Here is a 25103-nt window from a genome sequence, read left to right as displayed (position 1 = left end):
ACACTGCAACTGCTTCCTAAATTGGAGAAGTACAGAGCAGCCCTCAATAAATAGTAACTCATGCTCTTCATGGGGAAAAATGGCCACATGGTACAGTCTAGCTGCTCAGAAAGTGGACTTGAGGAGAGTTTTGAGTAGTGAGGAGAACAAAATAATCTAGGGTTGGAGTCTGGGCTTCAGAGGACAGTTGAGCGTAGAGCTACAGTTCCAGGAAAGATTATTCACAGACTAATAAATCTATGGATTTATTAATTATACATTAATTAATAATAAATTTAGGAATACAATTGTCACCTCAGATCACTTATTCAAGCTTATATAATTTAAGGTTTGGAAAGTGCTTTAATTCTATTGGTCAGAATAATCTAGATTTTTCTGTAGTATCACATTACCCCTCTAATTTCAGTGACTTAGTAGTATAAGGTTATTTCTTACTATGTTATATACCTCTTGTGAGTTGGCAGGGCCTCTGCTCCATATAGTAACTCAGAGACCCAGGCAGACCTATTCCAAATGCACACCTTTACTTGAGAACTGACACACCTGCCGGAATTAGTTACCTGGCCTTGTCTAACTACAAGGGGGATGAGACAGGAAGTCTTCCCGATATTTGGGAGGAGAGCTGAGCCAGCCATGAATTGCAGTATCTATTATAGATATCGTCTAGCTTGTGGTCCTTGTTCGGATCAGGAGCTCATCAAATGACTGCTAAAAAGTGGGAATCAGCTACCCAGAAAGATTTAGATGGTTATATACACATATTTTCATTCAGTTTTGTTAAGTTCACAGATTCCAGTAAACCTCAACCAGGAGGTCACTGACAGAGGTGTGCTGGAGCTGGTTTTTAGTGGTTGGCAGAGACAGCTGTAAAATTTCCAGAAATTTTGCAGGCCACTTAATGTTGCATTGTTAGCTTAAAATGGCTGCAGTTGGAATGGTTATACCGTGGAAACTGGAAAATGCTACCAATCAGCCTTCCCCCCAGTTTTTCTGAAGAGTTGATTTCTTGCACACCAATGCTAGATCACAGATCTCAAATATGTTGCATCTCACATGTTTTTTTTTTGTTTTGTTTTGACTAGCAAGTGATTTCTTGGAGCACTATTTTGAGAAAGAATGTCAGGTGTGAAAGAGTACTAGCATCAGATAGCAATGTCTGACATGGTGTCAGAGCCCAGCGAGCCGTGAAAGTGAATTTCTGCTTTCCTGAAACAATGGCCTCATTATACAGATAAGGATACTAAGACCCAATGGGATTAAATTAAATTACCGACTTAAGATCAATTAATGTTGCCAACAACCCTGGAACACTGATCTCGGGATTCCAACACTGTGTGTAACCATGTCTCTGAATCAGCATTGAAACAGCTAGTGTCTGCAGCAGCCTGACATTATCACGGGTCACCCAGGAGGCAGTGATTCAGGATGGTTACGGCTCCTCTGCTGACCTTTGAAGGGCATAGCTTTCTCTGTGGGTGTGCACTTTCTCTAGTACCATCCAGCCTACAGGTGTGAGGCAAGCCCTCTTCCTAGGAGAGGAGGTTGGGCTTTATATAACCTAGGACATCTGAGATCTCCCTCTGAATTGGAGATTGGATTTGGAGATCAACTAACAGGGCCAGATCATCCTTTAAATTACTAAGCACCTGCTGGCATGATGACCCCTTGGTGTTAGCCCCCAAATTAGGTGCTCCTCATTTTATCACCTGTAAAAATTAAATCTGCTCAATACATTAATCTTGAGTGATTGCATTTTTATCATATGCAATTAAAAATATATGTACACACAAAGCCTGAAGGCAAAGGAAAAGGAGCTAGGGACCTAGTAGAAGCAACACCTAGTACACGGCTCCCACATGGTCTAACATGAAGCTATTTTGGTGCTTCCTCTGTGTGTCACCGTTATTCCAAAAAGAGTGAACATACCAACAGGAGTGACTCCCTCATACATGGGGGTACGCTTGTGCCTGCCTTTTTGGATGCCTGACCAAGAGTACACTAAACCAAACTCCTCCCACTCTCTATCTCCTGTGTTCCTATCTGACCAATGACCTCTAGAGCATTAGAGAAGAAAGAGCTATAAAAGTGTTGCTGCAATAGTCACTGATGAATATTGATGGGGTGTCAAGGCATTGCTGCTTTGAACAACACAGAACCCAGGGCCTGCCCTCCAGCAGCTCATGACCTGTGGGTGATGGGTCTTATTTCACATGCAAAGGGATGAGGACATCATGCTCTGCTTTGATGTTCAGAATTCCCAGAGCCTGCCTGAAACAGACAGCTCACATCCCAGACAAAGAGGGACTTGCTTCTCCTTTTACTTTATATCCTGGAAGTAGCAAGACTGGGAGAGTTTAAAGGATGGCATTGCAGCACCTTCATTCTCTGGAAAAATCAGAGCCACACAGGGGAAGTGATCTATCCAAGGATGCACAATTATTTTATGTCAAAGTCCATTTACAGACATAGAGAACGGACGTGTAGACATGGGGTGGGGGTGGGGGGCATGGGATGAACTGCGAGATTGGAATTGGCGTATGTGCGCTATCATGTGTAAAACAGACAGCTAGTGGGAGCTTATTCTGTAGCGCAGGGAGCTCAGCTAGGTGCTCTGTGGTGACCTAGATGGACGGGATGGGGTGGGTGAGAGGGAGGTCTAAGAGGGAAGAGATATACGTATACATATAGCTGATTCACTTTGTTGTACAGCAGAAACTAACACAACATGGTAAAGCAACTACACCCCAATAAAAAAAAAAAAAAGTCCCAGTATTCTAACTTCCGGTACAGTGTGCTAATCAGTGGCATTTTTAAATAGAATTGGAATTATCTAAAACTTCCCTAAAAAAAGTAGCATAATTATGCCAAGTTCTATGTGACTCATTTACAATCAAATAATCATTTTGTTTACAAGAAGTGAGGGTTTTTTCCCCTGATTATTTCTCGTTGTTTTTTGTTGATTTGACTGCTTTGGATTTCTGTTTCTGACTTAGCTCTCTTCTTCCTTAATATTCTGGTTTCTGCTAGTCATTACCATGGAAGAAATTAGGACAGAGACTGAAAAATAATTAACAGCAAGCACACATTCATACAGATAGTACTTTTTTTTTTTTTCAAAGAATTTTCCACACTCATTCCCTCAGTTCATTCTAAAGCAACTTTGTGAGGCAGATCAATTATTATGATTTGACCCATTTTATTGTTGCTCTAACTGGGCAGTTAGGTAACATTCAGAGCAGCAGACAAGTATTTAGTAACAAAGTAGCAACTTAGGATTGGTTTTTATGATTTGAAGTTCAATGTTCTTTCCATGATAACAATGTGTAGTATCTACTTGAATCAATGTGTTATACATACCAGCCCAGCACTAAAGATCTATATGCAGGGCTCTATAAAAGGTCGCTAAAATAATAATCGTCATTGAAATATGATTATCTCACATGCTAGGCAGACAATTTTTTCTCTCAACCCCACTTTCTGCTTATTTGGGATACTGCCAACATCTAGCACAAAAGTAAAAAAACAACCAAAATATATGTCACAGTGTCCATATTCAAAATTATGAACATTTTATTCACAGAAATGCCTCTTAAGACATCACTCATAATTGAACTACATTAATTTTGCACCCAATTCTAATCAGTGGCCAAACCTAGAGCAAATCTGGAGAGGGCTCATGGAGGATGGAAGTGAAAAATAGTGATTATATGGTTACAATTACTTTGTGATAACAATTACAACTAATAGGTGCAAAGGTGAAAGCAAGGAAGAGAATGAAAGAAAAATTGGAAATCAAAAGAAAAGAAAAGGCAGACAGCGACTCTCGAAATACCTGGTAACCTGGTTCCATTTTGTGAAACTTGGTAGGTCTTCAGTGCTGAAAAACAATCTTGAGCCATTAAAAACAATGTAATAAAGTTCATTAAGGACTTGAGATCATTAGCAAATGCAGGGAGGAATTGCCACCAATCATAAAAACATTTCAATCCTGCGTTGTTGAGACTAATCCACCACAAATACGTATTTTTAATGCTTTACAGGACATAAGCAAACAAAATTACATATCTTTTGCTGTTCTTCCGTCTTTTAATTTGGCAAAGGGATAAACTTCTTGTTACCTGAAAATGTCCCCCACGTGGGAAAGTTCCTTTGCCTGCAATCATAGACACAGGAGCCATTGACATCTCTTCTCTTTTGCTTTCTTTTTTTCTTTAATTAATTTTTATTGGAGTATAGTTGCTTTACAATGTTGTGTTTGTTTCTTCTGTACAGCAAAGTGAATCAGGTATACATATACATATATCTACTCTTTTTTGGATTTCCTTCCCATTTAGGTCACCACAGAGCCTTGAGTAGAGTTCCCTGTGCTATACAGTAGGTCCTCATTAGTTATCTATTTTATACATAGTATCAATAGTGTCTATACATCAATCCCAATCTTATCGGAGAGGATGCAAGGCTGTCGGGGCTGAGAGAGCCTGGAAACCCTCCTCTCTTGTCAGAGTTGGAACCATCCACCATCACAGTCCCCCTCTGGTGCTTTATGGTTGAAAAGAGAGTGTTAATCACCTGTGCGGTTTCCCAGAGCAAAGAATGACCGTGGTCCCTGGTCCTGAAAGAGCAGAGAGCCAGGAGGCTAGTGGGGGCTGGGATGGGTGGAGCTGGGAGTACAGAAAAGAGCAGTCCAAGGGGTCACTGAATGACCATCCAGGCTCTCAGGAGGCTGACAGCTGTCAGGGCAGTCCAGAGACTTCCATCCGAAGGCTGATGTCCACAAACTGTACTTCCCTCCTTGCCTTGTTTAAAAGGGGACTACCTGAGTATTTTTGTTATTCACTTGGTACTTTTGGTTCCATTAGCCTCTATATGTCTGTCCATGGCAGTCTTGTCTCTGGGATAAATAACCACTGGGGCTTTGAGTGTGGCCACTCAGGGCAACCACACTGGCAACAATCATGGCAGGTCTTTGCAAGTCCACTTTCTTCTTGGCATTCCAGTATGAGCCCAAAACCCACCCTAATGCCAGCTTCACCTTGTCCTTCAGACAATGTTTTATGGTCTTGTTGCCCTATTCATTTTTTTTCCTTAATAGCATTTGAAATGATCTTAATTTTTGTGTACTTGTTCACTATTTCTCCTTTCCTCCACCAGGAGAGAGATCCCATCTGTGTTGTTCATTGCTGCATCCCCACTGCTTACAGCGCTGCATAGGACTCGGTGCGTGCTTAATAACACTCATGGGAAAATGGTGAAAGAATAAGTGGATACATTAAGGTTATTCTTTTTCTCACGATGTTTCTGGGGTTTTTTGTTTTTGTTTTTAATTTTTATCAGAGTATAGTTGTTTTACAATGTTGTGTTAGCTTCTACTGCATAGCAAAATGAGTCAGCCATACATATACATATATCCCCTCTATTTAGGACAATACAGTGCATTAAGTAGAGTTCCTTGTGCTATACAGTATGTTCCCATCAGTTGTCTATTTTATACATAGTATCAATAGCTTATATGTGTCAATCCCAATCTCCCAATTCCTCCCACCCCACCCCTTTACTCCTTGGTATCCATACATTTGTTCTCTACATCTGTGTCTCTATTTCTGCTTGGTCATTAAGGTCATCTATACCATTTTTCTGGATTCCACATGTATGCGTTAATATACGATATTTGTTTTTCTCTTTCTGACTTACTTCACTCTATATGACACTCTCTCGGTCCATCCACATCTCTACATATGACCCAATTTCATTCTTTTTTATGGCCGAGTAATATTCCATTGTATATATATGTACCACATTTTCTTTATCCATTCCTCTGTTGATGGGCATTTAGGTCGCTTCCATGTTTCAATAGACTTTATTTTTTAGAGCAGTTTTAGGTTCACAGAAACACTGAAAGAAAGATACAGAGATTTCCCATATCCCTACTACACTCACACATACATAGCCTCCCCCATTATTAACATCCCCACCAGAGTGATGCATTTTTTACAGTTGATGAACCTACATCGACACATCATAATGGCCCAAAATTCACAGTTTACATTAGGGTTCACTCTAGATGTTGGATCTTCTATGGGTTTGGTCAAATTTATAATGTCATGTATCCACCATTAATAGTATCATACAGAGTAGTTTCACTTCCCTAAAAATCCTCTGTGCTCCACTTACTCATCCTTCACTTCCTCTTGGTCCCTTGCAACCACTGATTTTTTTTCCATATACATCCTTTTGCCTTTTTCAGAATGTCGTATCGTTGGAATCATGCAGTATATGGCCTTCTCAGACTGACTTTTTTCACTTATCAATATGCATTCAAATTTCTTCCATGTCTTTTCATGGCATGATGACTCATTTCTGTTTAGCACTGAATAATATTTCATTGTCTGGATGTACCAGAGTTTATTCATCCACTCACCTACTGAAGGGCATCCAGATTGCTTCTAAGTTTGGGCAATTATGAATAAAGCTGATATAAACATCCATGTGCAGGTTTTTCTGTGGACATATGTTTTAACTCTTTGGGGTAAACACCAAGGAGCACAATTACTGGATCATATGGTAAGAGTATTAATTTTGTTAGAAATTGCCAAACCATCTTTCAAAGTGACTGAGCCATTTTGCATTCCCACCAGCAATTACGAGACTGCCTGTTGCTCCACATCCTCACCAGCATTTGGTGTTGTCAGCGTTCTGGGTTTTGGCCATTCTAATAGGTGTGAAGCGGTCTCTTTTTATTTTAGTTTGCATTTCCCTGATGACATATGATGCAGAGCATCTTTTTATATGCTTATTTGACATCTGTATGTCTTCTTTGGTGAGGTATCTGTTAAGATCTTTGGCCCATTTTTTAATTGGGTTGTTTTCTTCTTGTTGATTTTTAAGTGTTCTTTGTATATTTTGGGTAAGAGTCCTTTATCAGATGTGTCTTTTGCAAACATTTTCTCCCAAACTGTGACTTTCAAGTTTCTTTTAAATTAACATTTACAGAGTATGAGACATTGTGCCTGGATTTCTCAGTTAGAGATGTCAGAAACAGTGGGATAGAAACCAATAGAGTCACAGGGAAGTGAAAAGACTGTCCCAGGCCATCTAGCTCCACTGTTGTGAGAAGTTCCATTTTAGAAAAACAGAAATAACTCATCTGTTTTAGGAAGTTCTACTAACTTCAGTGACATACATTGACACCTCCTGTCTTAAGTGAATGTTCTTTGTATTTTACCACATATGTACAAGTCTTTGATGGGGACAACAGATGAGATAGGATCCTACCTGGTTTGGGCAACCCAGAATTCATCTTGAGAGTTCACCTCACCTGCCCGAGCAAGGAGGGAAAAACAGATGTAAGAAGTCAGCTCTAGTGACCTACAAAACTACCTAACACTGAAAGCTGAACTTGGATATTCTGGGATCTTCTGCTACCCAGAAGTATAGGAAAAAGATGTCCAGAATTTGAATCTTCTCTCTGGTCTTGTTCCCTCTTTTAGTTATTCTGAACACAGAAGCCAAAGTCACTCCTTTGCTCATAATTCTGCAATGGCTTCCACCTCACTCATTAAATCCAGACATCTTCCATGCCTCCAGGGCCCCATGGAATCTCCCAAACTCCACGTCCTCTGACTCATTTCTTCTTCTTTCCCTTCCCTCTCTGTATGGCCAAACATGCTCAGTCCTGCTTGGGGCATTTGAACCTGCCAGTACTTCTGCCAAGACTGGTCCCCTCCCTGAGAGCTGCCCACCTCTGCTCAAGTATCACCTTTTCAGGGAGGGGGACCTATTGTTATTACACTACCTTAAGATAGCACTCCACTATTACTTTTTATCATCCTACTTGTCTTTTATTTTTAAACCACCTAGCGCTTGTGACTATTTACCATAGATTCATTCATTCATTGGTTATCTGCTTCCTAGACTGGAGCCTAATGAGAGAGCAGGGACTTGGTTGTCTTCTTTCAGCTGATACATCCCCACCAGCTGTTACAGTGACTGACACATAGTAGGTACTCAATAAACAGCCGTTCAGTGTATTACTAAATTAATTATGTGACTTGGGACACAACTGCCAATAAAATTGAATAGTTTCTGTTTGCCCAACGTCATTACTTTTGTATGATTCTAATGGAATTTTTTAGAAATTCTACAACACAATAATGAATGTAAGAGCTTATTATTCTACCAGCAGTAACTTGCATTTAAGTATAGCCTGAGTGACAATTGAGTGGAGAACACCAGCATCTGTACTCCATCTGGGCTACTCTTAGAAAAGAAAATTGGGCCAATCAAGAAAGATTCTGTCACTCTTCATGACTGGAAACACACCCATTTGCTCTATGACCATCATCCATCAGATCTCTGACTCCACTGCTCTTGTTGTAATATTGCTGCTAGAATACGCTGTTTCTCTCAAAGCTTAAGGATAAAATTCCATTGAGAAACCAGCCTTTTGTACTGTTTTCTTAGAGACCATTCTCAGACATGATCTCATTCTATCTCTTTCTTCAACAAATTCCTCCTCTAGGCTGCTAACCACTTCTTACTGCGCTGATGCTCTAGGGAAAGGAGTTTGTCACCTTAGAGCATCCATTAAGGCTCCCGCTCTTCACTCTTCACTTTCTTCCTTCTCAGGCTAAAACTTCATCCTGTTCTCTTACACAGCCTGGAGAAAAATACACATGTTGGAACTATTGATTTCTGTCCATTTTTGTTTGAAATGGTCAAAAGAGAGCTTAAGAAGAGGGAGAAGATTAAGACAAGATTTGCTCACCATTCTACTTCCTACTACATACTAATCTTGTGACCTTGGCCAAGCCACTTAACCTTTCTGGGCTTCATATGGGTAGAGTAAAACTTCATTTCCTTGGGGTCAAGAGGCTGACAGTTATCTTTCTTAGGGCTTTTCCCATTCTAATTTCCATTCTGTATTTGTACTTGACCTGTGGACCAACTATTTAGCCCAGCTTAGTGACATCATTCTCAGGAAGTGACCCAGAGTGAAACACTGGCTCTGACTTGCTTTGGGAAACAGATTAGAGTGTATCTTGATTTCTTCTCTGGGTACCTTGACTTGTTTATATGTTTCATGGGTAGAAGAAAACCACTCCTTTATATGGCTTAACATGACCAGCAGGTGACCAAAAAAGAAAGGGCTTGCAGCCTTTAGACAATGACATGCACATAGACTGACTGTGAAGACACATCACCAGAGTATCACTTTGTATCACCTCGTCTTTCTCCTCATGAATCTTCACACAGAGGGCCCCCCCGACCCTTGCCATAGCGTCCAAGGTGACTTTCAATCTTACCTTCAGCTTAGGTGTAAATCCAATTCTGATGAATCAGATTCCATTCAGTTGAAGAGAATAGATCTGATTTTCAGTTCTTTTCCAAATAAGTCCCAGAGAGGTTTTTTTTTTTTTTTTCATAGCCTGGGGAGCAGGGGAAGGAGCGCCAATGCACCATGCCTCGAGAAGACTTGGATACCTGGAGTTGAGAGACAAACAGGAAGTGGAATTTCGTTCTTCAACATGACACCTAAGCTCTTTCAGCCCTGGGTACTGAGTGGATTGACTCATTGGAAGTGATATTTTCCTATGATGTTGACTGTTATCTACACCATGATGGTAAGTAACTATGACATGGAACTAATCTATCTGTAACTTGGTGATATGTTCCTTCCACCTCTTTGCAGCAGAAAATTTTAGGCTGATTGTGTCTAGTCCCACCTGGTTTTGAGGTAAGATGTGGGCTTTTCGTTAGTGTTACCACCTCCAAATGAAATATTCAAGACCCACCTTGTTTTTCTGTATGGATGGGTGGGGATTTACATTTGTCCAGACCATCATATTTTTGGTTATTCATGGAAGAAGAGTTGGTTGGGGTTAACAGCTGGAGGCACAGATGAACATCACTTTAAAATGGACATCTTTTTGAGGAGCTGGCTTATGGCTGTTGGTCAATGGGCTCCCCTGGGGGGCAATCGGAGGACTCGTCTGCAGTGAAGCAGCTTCCTGGTCCTTGTGATCTTTTCTCTTAAAGAAGGATGTCTATCTTATCCTTACGCTCTTGTCTCTCCTGTTCCTTGGCCTCTACACTTCTGGCCTCTGTCATTTATCAGTCTCTGTAAATGGAGGTCTGAATCTTCTTATCTAAAGCTGTTTACAGAGTATTTGTCAATGTTTTCACAGTGAGTCACTATCCACTGCCTATTTGGAGAAGAGAGAAGGAGTGGGTCCTCAGGGTATAATTGAAATAATTTCATGGGGGTGGGGGACAAGCTGTTTGATTTGAGAAAATACCATGCTTCCTCATATAGGTCACTTTAGTGATGGACAATAGCTGCTTGTTCTCACTCACAACTAGGGTGGTGTTGAAGGTTCTAATGAGCCTGAAAAAAATGACATTATCGTGAAGCCCTGTCCAGTGCAGTTGAGCTTTGTATAATGTTGAGTACATGGGAAGTTCTCAACAGACACACACTGGATTAAATTGAAGGCCTCAGGCCTCATGATCAAGTGGAGAGAATACCAACTGAAGAATCACTGTCTCCTTGTACCTTTCTAGTCCCTTATCTTCTGAGACTCCAGATTCAGGCAAGGCTTTGCTGTTTACTAGAACTGCATTGCAGGAAGTAAGGAGGGGAGTGCTTGCTGGCCCAACACCAGGGTTCACCCCAACACTGAGGACCACCCCTGCCCAATACTTAAGACACCATTATTACAGGTCATCTTTTAAAATACATGAAAGTAACATATAGTCACTTCCAAGTATTGCCTGTGATCACCAAGAAAGGAGTGACCTTGTGACATAGTAGGTAGGTGGGGGGAAAAGATCTCAGCATTGAGAGAGAAGATAAACCATGTCATATTTAGCAAATTTCAAAGCTTCTCTAAAAAGGATGCTGCTGGGCAGGGAGGGATAAATTGGGAGATTGGGATTGACATATACACACTACTATATATAAAATAGATAACTAATAAGAACCTATCATATCGCACAGGGAACTCTGTTCAATACTCTGTAATGACCTACATGGGAATATAATCTAAAAAGGAGTGTATATGTGTATATGTATAACTGGCTCACTTTGCTGTATAGCAGAAACTAATATAACATTGTAAATCAACTATACTCCAGTAAAAAAATTAATTAAAAAAACAAAACATTTTAACTTAGAAACTCCTATTAAAAAATAACTACAATAAAAGCAATAACACTATCATTAAAAAATTTAAAAAAATAAAAAGGATGCTGCTAATATATTCTGGATATAGTCTGCTTTTGAATGTCATAGTATTTGTCATGTGAAACATTTAAGACACATAAATTGGTAACAGTGTTAGGAATCTCTTTTTAAAAATGAAGTAAAAGTGAAATGAAGTTTGTATTGATGATGGAAGTACTGCTTTCTTCATTAGTCATTGTCCCATCCTATGGAGGAGAGAAGGGGAGAGCAAAACTATCACCCTTTCAGCCCCAAGTGGAATATCCTTCCTTCTCTCCATGGCTTCTTATCTTTGCCACCGACTAGGCTGCATCTTGATATTGCTTCTTTAAACTTTTGATGGAAGTTGTGAAGCTAGTAGTAGTTTGGGTCTAGACTTTAGAGGACCCCAAATGTTATACTAAGGGCATCCAGTGTTATTTGATAAGACCTTAGAAACTATCATAGATGCAAGTGTTAAATAAATAATCAAAGATGTCTTTAAGGAAGTAGTTGTAGTGTTGAAAAGAAGGAGTTGGATGATAAATTGGAAGAGATTGAAGGTGGAAGCCACGTTAGAAGGACGTGGTCCAGGTGAGACAATAAAAAAAAAAATTAGGGCTTCCCTGGTGGCGCAGTGGTTGGGAGTCTGCCTGCCGATGCAGGGGACACGGGTTCGAGCCCTGGTCTGGGAGGATCCCACATGCCGCGGAGCAGCTGGGCCCGTGAGCCACAATTGCTGAGCCTGCGCGTCTGGAGCCTGTGCTCCGCAACAAGAGAGGCCGCGACGGTGAGAGGCCTGCACACCGCGATGAAGAGTGGCCCCCGCTTGCCACAACTAGGGAAAGCCCTCCACAGAAACGAAGACCCAACACAGCCAAAAAAAAAAAAAAAAACAAAAAAAAAAACAACAGAATCCTCCTCCTAACAGTTGTATGAATAAATTTGAAAAAAAAAAAAAAAAAGGAGGTATTAAAAAAAAAAAAAAATTAGCTATACTGGTGACATTACAATGAAAAGGAGGGCACAGATACTGTCACAGAGTCTCTGGATTTATAGCAACCCCAACATGCAACACTAGAAGTAGACACCAGCCTCTCTCTCTGCCCTGCTGCTAACATTATTAATAATTTGTTATAAAAATAATAATAATAGCCAGTAATGACTGGTTACTTACTATGTACCAGGCATTTTACTCAATGCTTGCTATTCATTAACTCCTGTACTATTCTCAACCAATGCCCCAGGGGGGCCTATTATTATGCTGTTTTTGTAGGTGAGGACTTTGATGCTTCATGAAACTAAATAATTTGTCCAAATTCTCACAGCAGGTAAGCAGCAGAGCTGGAATTTGAACCTCGGTCTGTATGACTTTATAGCCCACCCCGTACATGATACACTGTCCCTCTTCTCTACCATGTAAAGTGGTCATCTGCTGTGCTCACGGGAAATTATAAGTATGCTTCTTATAATATTTTCATAATTTCTACTTCTTGTGCCCAAGAAGAAATGTTTTAGGGGAAGTCTACCTATGTGTGCCAAAAGAAGGTAAACTGGAGGGAGGAGCAGAGGAACTCTAATTAGCCTTCCAATTTACTGATTTTGCACCTCACATTTCTGAGCATGTCATTACTGATGGGCTTATAGTGGGTAGACCAGATGGTTGAGTTTTTGGAGCCTCATGGGTTGTATGTCTCTGATATTAGCTGAGAGATTGACATCAGATACAAGTGATTTGTCAATTCATCGGGATGAAGGAGGATGAAAATTAATGTCTTGGGGTAGACCCTGATGTTTTGAAATTCTCAGGTGAGAATGATGATTAACTGATTTTAATCCTGAGTGGGAGGGATGGGTATAGAGTGTTACTTGGAGAAATATTCAATAGAGGGTGCTTTGGAAGCACCCAAAACCCAGGTTTCTATGCAGACAATATAGTAACCAGCTGGGGCCAGTCCAGGTTGATGACTCCGATCGATGAGCACTGTTAGGCGGGCGTTGGAAGTCAGTGGAAGATGGAAATATAGAGTCCTCAGAGCATTTTCTGAGGAAGTGTGTCATGTTCAATGCACGCTTGAAAGTCTTAACTTCCCCAGGGAGAGATTTTTGTGGTGTACGTGTCTTCCATTTAAGAATGAGGAATTATTTACCAGAAGTTTGCCACTAACGAGAGCTTTGATTAGATAGAGAAGGTTTGTCCTTTTTGTGATTAAAAATGCTCATTGCGGTGCATTAAATTAGATGCAAAACATCCTCATTAACACAGCCAATCTGGTATGTAATGTGTCTTAGGGAAATTGTCTTATTAATTAATAATTAGGGTCTTTGCTCAATGAAATGTTGGAATCTTGGTCTCGTAAATGAGACTCCCCTCCCCAACCTGTTTTGTTTTTCTCCTCTATGCTTGTGAAACTGGTAACATAAGAGAACAATAAAAATAAATCTCATAAGAGAATTGAGCTCTGCTCTGTTCTAAGCTTTGCTCTAAGCTCTTTTCCGCAGCTGGAGTTCCTCCTTGGTTCAATGATCCAAAAGTGTCTCTGGATCTTTACTGGTGTTACAGATGTAGAAATGCTTCCAACTAAAGATAGCTTTAGACATCATTTAGTTCAGCCTCTGACTTATCCAAGACTGTGTGGTGCAATTTCTTCAATGTACAACTAGGCAGTTTCTGGTTTTTTTATATATAATGTGACTCTCACAACTTCATGCTGCTTATACTGTTGTGCAGATCAGTCAAATTAGCAGGAAGCGCCTCCTCATTTTGAACCAAGAGACTCCTTACATTCTACTTACTGATCCTAGTGTGTCTCTGGTGTAAGTTCTACGCCACAGGTCTCTTTATTTCCCTTGATGTTGCTTCATATATTTGCAGGCAACTCTGCTATAGTCCTTTAGTCCAGTTTAAATTTAGCAGTTTCTTGACATGATTCATTTTCAAACAAATTTATTTTGAGCCCTTCCATGTGGTAGCCTAGGAAAAGGCAAGATAACCAAAGCCCTGCCCTCATCCTTCCATTTCTAGTGGAAATTAGAGAGTCTTCAATTTCACACACCTAAACAAATAAAAAGATAATTTCCGAGAGGTAAATGTAAAATGAAGGAAATAAAAGAGGGTAACGTGATAAAGGATGACTGAGTGAGTAAGAGTGCAGGGAGCTAGGTGGCTAGTTTTTGATAGTAGTTTTTGATAGTAGGCTAGTTTTTGATATATATATACCACATCTTCTTTATCCATTCTTCTGTTGAAGGACACTTAGGTTGCTTCCATATCTTGGCTATTGTAAATAGTGCTGCAATGAACATTGGGGTGCATGTGTCTTTTCAAAGTAGAGTTTTCTCTGGATGTATGCCCATGAGTGGGATCCTGCATATGGTCCCTCTTTCTAAAGTAAATTCTGCTCACAACACCTTTTATGCTTTATCTCAACAGCCTGCTTGTTTCTTTTATAGAATTTACCATAATTCTCTATACACATTTTTATTATATTATACATGATGATTTATAAACTTATTAAATTACAATTTACCAGAATGATTTATATTTATTTATTTAATTTTAGCTCTCTTTTCTACCAGACAGTAAGCTCTGGGAGTTCTGGGTTATTCCTGCCTCGTTTACCACGCTAATCCTATTGCCTGGCGCTGTGGAATGAAGGAAGGAAGGAGTACTTAAATGTATGAATACAATATGAATGACAATTCATGGGTTTTATAGGTAGACAGGCCTGAGTTAAAATTCTAGCTCAACCACTTACTAGCTGCATTCCTGCAGGCAAGTCACATCGTCTTATTGATCCACAGATTCCTCCTACTAAAATTGGATTGTTCTGAAATCAAGAATGTGAAAATGCCTGCTAGGCAGTAGGTTCTTACTGATACTAGTGTTCTTCCCTGTCACCTCTATGCCTTTTGACATAGCCCCTATTGCCCCAGAGTTCTTAAAGATTACCCACTTTGTCCTGGACATATCTACAGCCTTTTTTATCAGTAGCACTAGATGCTCTTTTTTTTTTGATCTTTGAGTCTTTGACTTCCCCATATGACTACTTCACTATCTTATCTTTCAAGATTATTTGCTTGCAATTTTCCAGTTGTAGACCCGTTTTTCCTCTAGAAACAATCTTTACATCCCCGACTTTATCAAGCATAATGACTTGCTAGGTAAGTGACTTAGATACCCAGTTGTATGTTAGATGACAAGGATATATTTGTTGAGTAGTGAATTGATTTACTGAGGCATTCATTACATCTGGCATACATGTCTTCTATTCCCTAAGGTCATATTCAGATGCCTATCTCAAATGAGAAGATTCTAGGTAGAGCAGAGACCTTGAAGAATTGTTTTTCTAAAACATGGAAGCCTCCTTGGTTTTGATGAACTCAAAATCTTAGAGTTAAAAAAGGATATTTGAGGTCATTTAATCCAAACTCCCCCACTTTCTGTTTAATAGGCAAAGAAACCAAAGTGAAAAAGGGTAAGTAACCTTACCTAATGTATGAAAAAAGCAAGAGTATATCCCAGATATCCAGTTTTTAGGCCAGTTCTTTGTCTTTGAAAATTAAGTACTAACATTTGGTGAACCATTACCATGTGCCAATTATTATTTAATCTTCAAGATTAGATATGAAACATTATTATCTCCACTTAACTTATGTGGAATCTGAGGCTAAGAGAAATTGTTTACTTTGTCCAAGTTCTCCTTGCAGAGCTTGCAATTGTCTGAATCCAGCTACCTGTCATGTCTACTCATGAGTTTGTGCTGCTTCCTTTAGTCCATTTAAATGACAGCAAAAGGATGAGCTCAAGGAAATAAAATCTGCATTGAATGACTTCTCCCTTACTAGGTCCTAAGGAGTAGGAATTGGTAGTGGATTTTGAGAATCCCTGAAGAATAATTCTGCAGGTGAGAGTGGTCTACACTTTCATGCTCCCAGAATACTTGAACTGAGGCAAAATTAAACAATCGACCGGAATCACAGAAGTTGCTCATGCCTTTGAAGTTCATGTCCACCGTCATGTTTTTCATTTGAGTTTTAGGTAAAGCTGCCTGATGACAGTCTGGCATTTATAAGTCTTGTTCTCCTAGCAACACCAAAGACTGAGGTGTCCTTAAGATTAAGGGGTCTACTGGCAAACTCCCAGTCCCCATCAAATTATTCTGCCATGGTGTCAGAAAACCATGATTCAGATGGTCTGATATTCTTTTTAATATAAAATTTTTTGTAATAAAGTCTATGTGCCAGGTATATTAAGCACTTCATAGAGACTTACTTTACTCCATATAGTATTCTACAAGTTTATTGTTGCCATTTGGCAAATGATGTAAGTGGCTCAGAGAAATATATTGCCTTTGCCAAGACCACACAGCAAAGCTAAAATCGAGGATGACTGCTTCCATAATTCCTTCCATTCTATCATTCTTTTTTTATCCTTATTCCTGGTATCGGAGTTAACATTGTTAGCAAGATTTTATAGCCCAAAACGAATTAGATCTTTGAGAGGGAATATACGTTGCTCCAGAGGGCTGTGACTGAAGGGCCAAGGGCATTATGAGAGGGTGGTAGAGAAAGTTCTAGAGGAGAGTGCAAGGAAGTAGAAGGGTAGGAAAATGGAAGACTTCTAAAACCAATTTCATCTTCCATTATAGGCTTCCTCTTCCTGTGCAGTGTTTCCTGTGAGGCTTAAGGTAGAAGGCATGCTGTAACCAGGGATCTCTATGAACATGAAAAGGAATAATATTGCCTCTTCTGAGCATAGTGGCTAAAACAGAATCACTGACTAAAATTCAAAGTGATAAGCGAGCATATCTTAGCAATGCCTTTGAGATTTCCCTTTCATCTTCCAATGCCAGAGCTAGATATTATCTACTTCCAGTGATTTTCCAACTGTTTTCCTTGGCTCTCAGGGAACCACAGAGGACAAAAATGGGAGACCAGAAGGACAGAGCTTCGGCCATAATGCCACCTCACCATCAACACGAACAGATCTTAATTTATACTTTTATATTAAAAAATAATTTGGATAAATAATTCTGCTGTTTAGGAAAAAGAAAAATATTTCTGCATTTTGCAGGAGAGCAAAATTGCTCAAAGAAGGTATAACTCTTTGAAGATTATGTAGTTGGTTTTAATATCAAAATGAAGTTTAGACTACAGGTCTCCTGACTTCAAAACCATGCTAATGCCAAATTTCACAAAAGTTTATTTTTTGGTATTTAGGTCTTGCATGAAATATTAAAATCAGCCTTCTATAACATCCCTAAGTGGTAGCACTTCATGTCATAACTGCAAATCTACAGAGACCATCTTTGACCAGTTGAAGTCAGCTTCTTGGAAAAGACCTGAAATCATACAGTATTTTGATGGTAATTGATTGAAGCCTGCCTTGCTGCTGAATGAATATGTTCAGTCCTCTCATTTTCAGGGGAAATAATACAGAAATCCTTCTTTACCTTGGTCATTGTTTTTAGCAGGGTATATACTCATTTGATTTATGCTATCCCAAGCAAAAGGGTAGACTGATGCTTCTGCCTAAGCTGTTCTGATTGGTGGCTTTGGAACATAATAAAGAATACCCTAAGGACCAATTCAGATCGTAACATGTTTGACCTAATCCAAAATATTATCTTGTTGCATTTAGTTATTATTTTCATTGAGGTATAATACACCAACTGCACAGATTTAAGTGTACAGCTCAGTGTATATGTACATGTCAATGCAATCATGTAATCTCAACCTAGTTCAAAATAAAATCATCTCCAGCACCTAAGAGTCCTACCTGTGCTGCTTCACAGTCAATAACTGCCCTCTGCCAAGTGATAACCCATATTATGATTTCTATCACCCTAGATTTGTTTTGCCTATTCTTTTTTTTTTGTTTTTTAGAAATTCACGTTCTTTTTTATTTATTTATTTATGGCTGTGTTGGGTCTTCGTTTCTGTGCGAGGGCTTTCTCTAGTTGCGGCAAGTGGGGACCACTCTTCATCGCGGTGCGCGGGCCTCCCACCATCGCGGCCTCTCTTGTTGCGGAGCACAGGCTCCAGACGCGCAGGCTCAGCAGCTGTGGCTCACGGGCCCAGTTGCTCCGCGGCATGTGGGATCTTCCCAGACCAGGGCTCGAACCCGTGTCCCCTGCATTGGCAGGCAGACTCTCAACCACTGCACCACCAGGGAAGCCCTTGCCTATTCATAAATGTCATATTAATGGAGTCAAACAATATATACTCTGCTGTGTCTGTCTTTTTTCTTTCATCATTATGTCTGTGAGATTTATCCATGTTATTCCGTGGATCAAGAGTTTGCCTCTTTCTATTGCTGAGTAGGTAACATTCCACTGAGAGATTAAAACACAATTTATTTCCCCATCTTCCTGTTGATGGACCTTTGGGTTGTTTCCAGATTTGGGCTATAATAAATAAAGTTGCCATGTATCTTCTTGAACATGTCCTTTGGTAGACTTATGCCCTCATTTTTTCCTTGGGAACATAACTAGGAGTAAAATTAATGGGTCACAGGTTAAGCAACTGTTTGATTTTAATAGGTACAGACTACTCATTTTCCAAAGTATTTTAACCAGTTCACAATGTATAATTCCAGTTGTTCCACATCCTCTGCAATAGTATTTTCATTCTTCAGTGTAGTTTTGATTTTCATTCCCTTAATAACTAATGGTTTGACCTTCTTTACATATGCTTATTGGCCATTTAGTATCTTCTTTTGATAATTATCTGTTAAATTATTTTGTTCATTTATTAATTGACCAATTTGTCTTTTTCTTATGCCTTGTAGGAGTTCTATAATTTATTTATTTATTTATTTTTCCAGCTTTGTTGAGATATAGTTAACATGTAACATTGTATAAGTTTAAGGTGTATAACGTGATGATTCGATACACATATATACTGTGAAATAATTACCACGGTAAGATTAGTTAACACAATTTTATTTTTATTATTTCGTTTAACACAAGATCATACTGGGTTCTGAGAAGGAATGCATCTCTCTGTATCCTCAGATGACACATTGCTCAGGTGTCAACAGAAGAAGAAGTGTGAGGAAGTTAAGGAGATGGTTGGGGATAGCCCATACTTCTGATGCCTGTGAACTACCTGTTCAGTGGAGAGGTAAAAGGAAATCTGCAGCACCAGGGCTCTCTGATTAGCACTCCAGCCAAAAGGTAATACCATTTGACATTGTGCAAAAGTGCTCCATCTGTCCGGGGTTCGGGTGGGCATGAGTGGGAGAGAAAGCGGACGAAGTGCTCTCTGATGTCAGTGATGGCTGAGCCATCTGGCAGTCATCCCTGAACCATATAGCTGCTGCTACAGGCCTAGCCTGATGGATTGATTGCAAAGTTTCCTTTGCACAAGTCTTTCCCAAGCCACACGGGCTCATTTTTAAAGCCATATGTAAGGAGAGAGGATGAGAGAAAGAGAAAAAGAAAGGGAGACCCTAAGGGTCTAGAGAAAATTAGAAATAGTTACACTTTCCAGACAGTTCTAAATAAGCATCACAATCAGTCTCTAAGAAAAGAAATGCTGGGGCTGCAGATGCCAATCCAGACCCTCCTTATGGACTGAGGATGCTCTGGCTTCCACAAGGAAACGGACAGAATTGCCCTGCAATGTGCACCCCGATCAATACTTCCTTATCAATCTTGTTACTGTTTGCAGGAGTTTCTACTTCAAACTCCTAACAGCTGTCAGTAAATCTTGCTGATCAGTGCAGCCTTCTGAATAAAGGTAATTTTTCACCAATCATCTTTCTCAGATTTGGTAAAATTGGACAGCGTTTCATGCACCTTCTCAAGTTCTCAACCTATATGTAAGCAACCTCCTTTTGATGATTGTAGATTGCTATCTCTAAGCCTTTCGCATAAAGACCATGAAATCTGAAGTCCGGACACTGCTCCAGCAGCCGCCCATTACAGAGAAAAGTTAAATAGTACCTGGTGCATCAGGTTGTCAAGAAATCTAAGGGTAAGATGAAATATTTCAGGTCACCTGGTGTATTTCTTAAATCCATCCATTCGTTAAATGATTTGACAAATAATTATTGAATTTCTCCAATTCGTCAGGCACAGTGCTTGACACTGGGGATTCAGTAGGAAATAGGAGAGAAAATTTACATGGGTGATTTTGATAAAAAGAAATGGAGTCAGGATATAGGCAGTGATTGGGATATGCAGTGGAACTTTCTCAAAAGAGACGACAATTAAGTGGATACCTACATAAACAATTGGGGTCAACCATGGGGAAAAAAAGAAAAACTAGGGAAATATTCCAAATAGAAGGACATACAAACCCAAGAGCTCAAAGTCAAGAAAGAGCTTGGTTTTGTCAAAGACAGAGAGTCAATGTGGCTAGAAACGTTTATTCCTTGAAGAATCTGGTTTGTATTCATAATAGAAAAAGGAAGAATTATTATTATTATTATTCTTGCCAAGAAAGGCATTAAAAACTAAGGATATCCAAAACAAAAGGCTGCTCTGAGGAAAGAAACTACTATTCCAAACATTTTTTAGGGCCATGATTCATGGGAATGAGATGGTCAAAGTAATCTTGGCACTCTGGGAGGAGCTGCCTTCTCTGGTGAGCGCCATGTGGCAACACGGAAAGTCCAACGAAGTGATGGACTCCACGAAGGCAAAGGGGGTGCATTTTTAAAATTCTGCCCTAAATCAGGAAAATATATTAATGCCTCTTCTGATCACTTATTCCAAAAATACTGATTAGACATCTGCCGTGTGCCAGAGCCTGTTAACTCTTAAGGATATAATGATGAATAAAAATGGTTGGGGCCATATGGAACCGATTTCAGTCAGGTCTGTCTAAACCACACCATGGATAATTTTTAAAGGGAAAAAAAAACTCCTTTATGTTTGTGGATATTCCTAGAGTTCTTGGGGGCAAGGAAAAGGCCTAAACAAGGGAATCTGTGATTAGTCAGGTCATTAACCACTGAAACACTAGTTAGCAGAGAATTCTGGCAAGACTAGGTCCACCTATCACAGAGAGAAGTCTCCACGGTTGGAGATGGTACTGCTGCTTGGTTTCAAGCCAACAATTGACACCAAGTTTTCTGCCACAGAAAAATAAGGCCAAGACGTTTACATGATCAAAGCTGAATGGAATGAGTCAAAGAGATATGATAACTTTCACTTTTCAAAACTCACAGACCCCATCTCTGGACCACCAAGTCCAGATGCTTTAGGATACTCCATAATATAATGAACCTGCATTGGATGCTTTTGTGATACTTTTTCAGAAAAGAGGATTCAGGAAAACTTAATGGTCTGTTGATGGGAATGAAATAGAAGAAAGGAAAATGAAAAAAAAAATGCATCCCCAGCAAATTTTTATTTACTGTTACGTGAAAGCCATTTTGATAAATTGCACAAAATTAACATTGTAAATATGTAGTTAAGAGGGTCATGGTGGTTTGTAATATGCTTGGCATTTTTCTGTTACTTGTTTGTTTTTCATTATGTTTTCACAAGTGGCAGGAGTCAAAGCTGTTTGTCCTTCTGGAAGTTTCTATATTAGTGTTAATCAGAAATGGATTGCCTTTTCCTTGAATTTGACATTCATGGGAACAAGAATCATCTTGTTTTCAGTCTTGAATCACTTGTGCTTAGCATGGTACTGGCTGAAAAATAGATGGCTATCGCATGAACGACTGAGTGCATGGATGCATGGCTGTAGAATGCACGTGGTGACCCAAGGGTTAAATGTATGGGTTACTTTATCCATTCATCTGTTGATGGACACTTAGGTTGCTTCCATGTCCTGGCCATTGTAAATAGAGCTGCAATGAACATTTTGATACATGACTCTTTTTGAATTATGGTTTTCTCAGGGTATATGCCCAGTAGTGGGATTGCTGGGTCGTATGGTAGTTCTATTTCTAGTTTTTTAAGGAACCTCCATACTGTTCTCCATAGTGGCTGTATCAATTTACATTCCCACCAACAGTGCAAGAGGGTTCCCTTTTCTCCACACCCTCTGCAGCATTTATTGTTTGTAGATTTTTTTGATGATGGCCATTCTGACTGGTGTGAGATGATATCTCATTGTAGTTTTGATTTGCATTTTTCTAATGATTAGTGATGTTGAGCATCCTTTCATGTGTTGTTGACAATCTGTATATCTTCTTTGGAAAAATGTCTATTTAGGTCTTCTGCTCATTTTTGGATTGGGTTGTTTGTTTTTTCGATATTGAGCTGCATGAACTGCTGTGGCACATATATACAATGGAATATTACTCAGCCATAAAAAGAAACAAAATTGAGTTATTTATAGTGAGGTGGATGGACCTAGAGTCTGTCATACAGAGTGAAGTAAGTCAGAAAGAGAAAAATACCGTATGCTAACACATATATATGGAATCTAAAAAAAAAATGGTCATGAAGAACCTAGGGGCAAGACAGGAATAAAGACACAGACCTACTAGAGAATGGACTTGAGGATACGGGGAGGGGGAAGGGTAAGGTGGGACGAAGTGAGAGAATGGCATGGACATATATACACTACCAAACGTAAAATAGATAGCTAGTGGGAAGCAGCCGCATAGCACAGGGAGATCAGCTCTGTGCTTTGTGACCACCTAGAGGGGTGGGATAGGGAGGGTGGGAGGGAGGGAGATGCAAGAGGGAAGAGATATGGGGACATATGTATATGTATAACTGATTCACTTTGTTATAAAGCAGAAACTAACACACCATTGTAAGCAATTATACTCCAATAAAGACGTTTAAAAAAAAAAGTATGGGTTACTGACATAGATCTGACTTCTAGGGAGGCTTTGAATCTTATACCATTGCTTTCAATTTTCAGTAAGTTCTTCAAAGATTCTTACAAAAAGGGAAAAAAGAAACTCATAAAAAGAGATGGGAGCTTAAATCACATGTTATATTTCTTTCAAGCCATACTGTGTTTTTAAGTCCCATGCCTCTTTTTCAAAGCACCAAGCATATTTTTTTAACTTATTTTCCCAGTTTTATTGAGATATAATTAGCATAACATTGTATAAGTTCAAAGTTAAATAATGATTTAATATGTGTACATCCTACACTACAAAATTATTATCACAGTAAGTTTAGTCAACATCCAGCCGCTCACATAGTTACAATTTTTTTGTGTGTGTGTGGTGAGCACCAAGCAAGTTTCAGCTTCCTAAAAATAAGAAAGGGGCAGGAGGACATGCAAATCAACTTGTGGTTTTTAAAAGAATACTAGTCTTTGATGTGCACAGTGTTTCAATTCTCTGACTAGCAAATTCTAAACACAGCCTGAAGAAACAGCTCAGAACTAAGCCTAATTCTGACCAGCAGCCTGGTCAAGGTAGTGGTTGAGCCGGACGCCATTGCTGCCATGCACAGAACCATTTGGAATGGAGATGGAGTGAGCCAAGCTAGTAATTGCCCAGCTTTACAAAAAGGAAACTTCATTTGAAACATGCACAGCTTCCTGTGTGTCAGCTATTTATTCCTTCTGTTTTCAACCATCCAGCAAATCAAAAGAATTAAGGGGATTAAAAGCACAAAAACTCAGTTACTTCATACCTCGAAATGGGGGCAGTGTTGAATGAAATCGTTTCTGGGAAGTGACTGAACAAAATAGGACTGGGATAGGCAGCTCAAGGGGAAGAAACACCTCAAGTTTGTCTCCTCCACCTACTCTTAACCAGCACACAATCTAAGACCAGATCCATTTCAGGATAAAAGCCCAGAAGAAATGCGTATCAAATCCACATAGGTTTTTAAATATGCAGATTCTCGCTGCTGCAGAGGGTTTTGAGAGGTGCATTCCTGGCAGGCAAGAGGCTTGGTAGGACACTTTTGGAAGCATTTTGACAATATGAATCAAAAGCCTTAAAACTCCTTTGATTCATTAATTCCACTTCTGGAAAGTAATCCTCAATAATTATCTCATAATATATATATAAATCTTATGCACATAAATGTAGATCAAAGCTTGTGCATAATACAAATCAGAAAATAATTAATCTAAATATTCTCTAATTTAGGAAATATCTAGAAAGTTTGTTGGAATATTATACACCCCTTAAGATTAGTTTTGCATACAATTGGGTAATGTGAGGTGAACCATGCACAATAGAAAAGTATATGTGAAATCCAGGATGGGCCAGTCAACTTTGACTTGTTCATTAAATCATAAGGACACTGCACTCCCTGTAATGGAAAATCTCAGGTACAAAATTTCATTAATATGAAATAGTCATTTAGGTGGCTTACTGAATGCTACTTTGTTAATATTAAAATCAAGGTCATTGAAATCTTAAATTACTTGGGAATTGCTTTTTTGTCCTAAAGTGTGACCAGGAATTGTGCAAGGGAGTAGAACCTTTAATATTGGGCATAGGTAAAGTTGAAAAGAGCACAAGGATTTTAGGCTATTTCCCACTGTGTGTGTGTGTGTGTGTGTGTGTGTGTGTGTGTGTGTCTTTCTGTCTGTGTGTGTGTGATTTATCTGAATGTGTTAAATAAAATTAAGCAAATTTGATAAAAAACGTTTTAAAGCCTAGAGAATCCTAAGCTGTGACTGTTTCTTTCTTTTTTTATGCTAATGTGTAAATGTGAGCAGCTCAGATAGGGAACCAGCAGCACATGGTGCCAATCAGTAGAGGATGTGATTAGTCCACTTTCTGGAAGTCGTTGGGATAAAACATTTACATTTCTTTGAAGTCTCATTTTCCCACTAGAAAAATAATGGCTCATAATACCTGTACTTTATAGCTCTTTAGTTGATCATGGGGACCCAAGGAGATACTATGTGGAAGAAACTCATAAATTTAGTAATTCTGAGGCTGCATTAAAAAAAAAAACAAAACTATTTGGCATTCAAGTGCCAGAAAGAAAGAAGCTTAGTAACCACAATA

The 25103-nt window shown here is 39.3% G+C and overlaps 1 long non-coding RNA gene across 1 annotated transcript; it reads left to right on the top strand.

The window, feature by feature from the left end:
* The first annotated feature begins 1477 nt into the window (after positions 1–1477).
* Positions 1478–21302, top strand: LOC309654424. The gene is made up of 3 exons (XR_014260241.1): positions 1478–11794; positions 12167–18056; positions 18380–21302. It is a non-coding gene; the product is annotated as an uncharacterized lncRNA (long non-coding RNA).
* The last annotated feature ends 3801 nt before the right edge of the window (positions 21303–25103 follow it).

Source organism: Balaenoptera physalus, assembly GCF_965194825.1.
Source record: "Balaenoptera physalus genome assembly, chromosome: 2".
Taxonomy (NCBI): Eukaryota; Metazoa; Chordata; class Mammalia; order Artiodactyla; family Balaenopteridae; genus Balaenoptera; species Balaenoptera physalus.
This window is presented reverse-complemented; position numbering and strand designations above follow the sequence as displayed.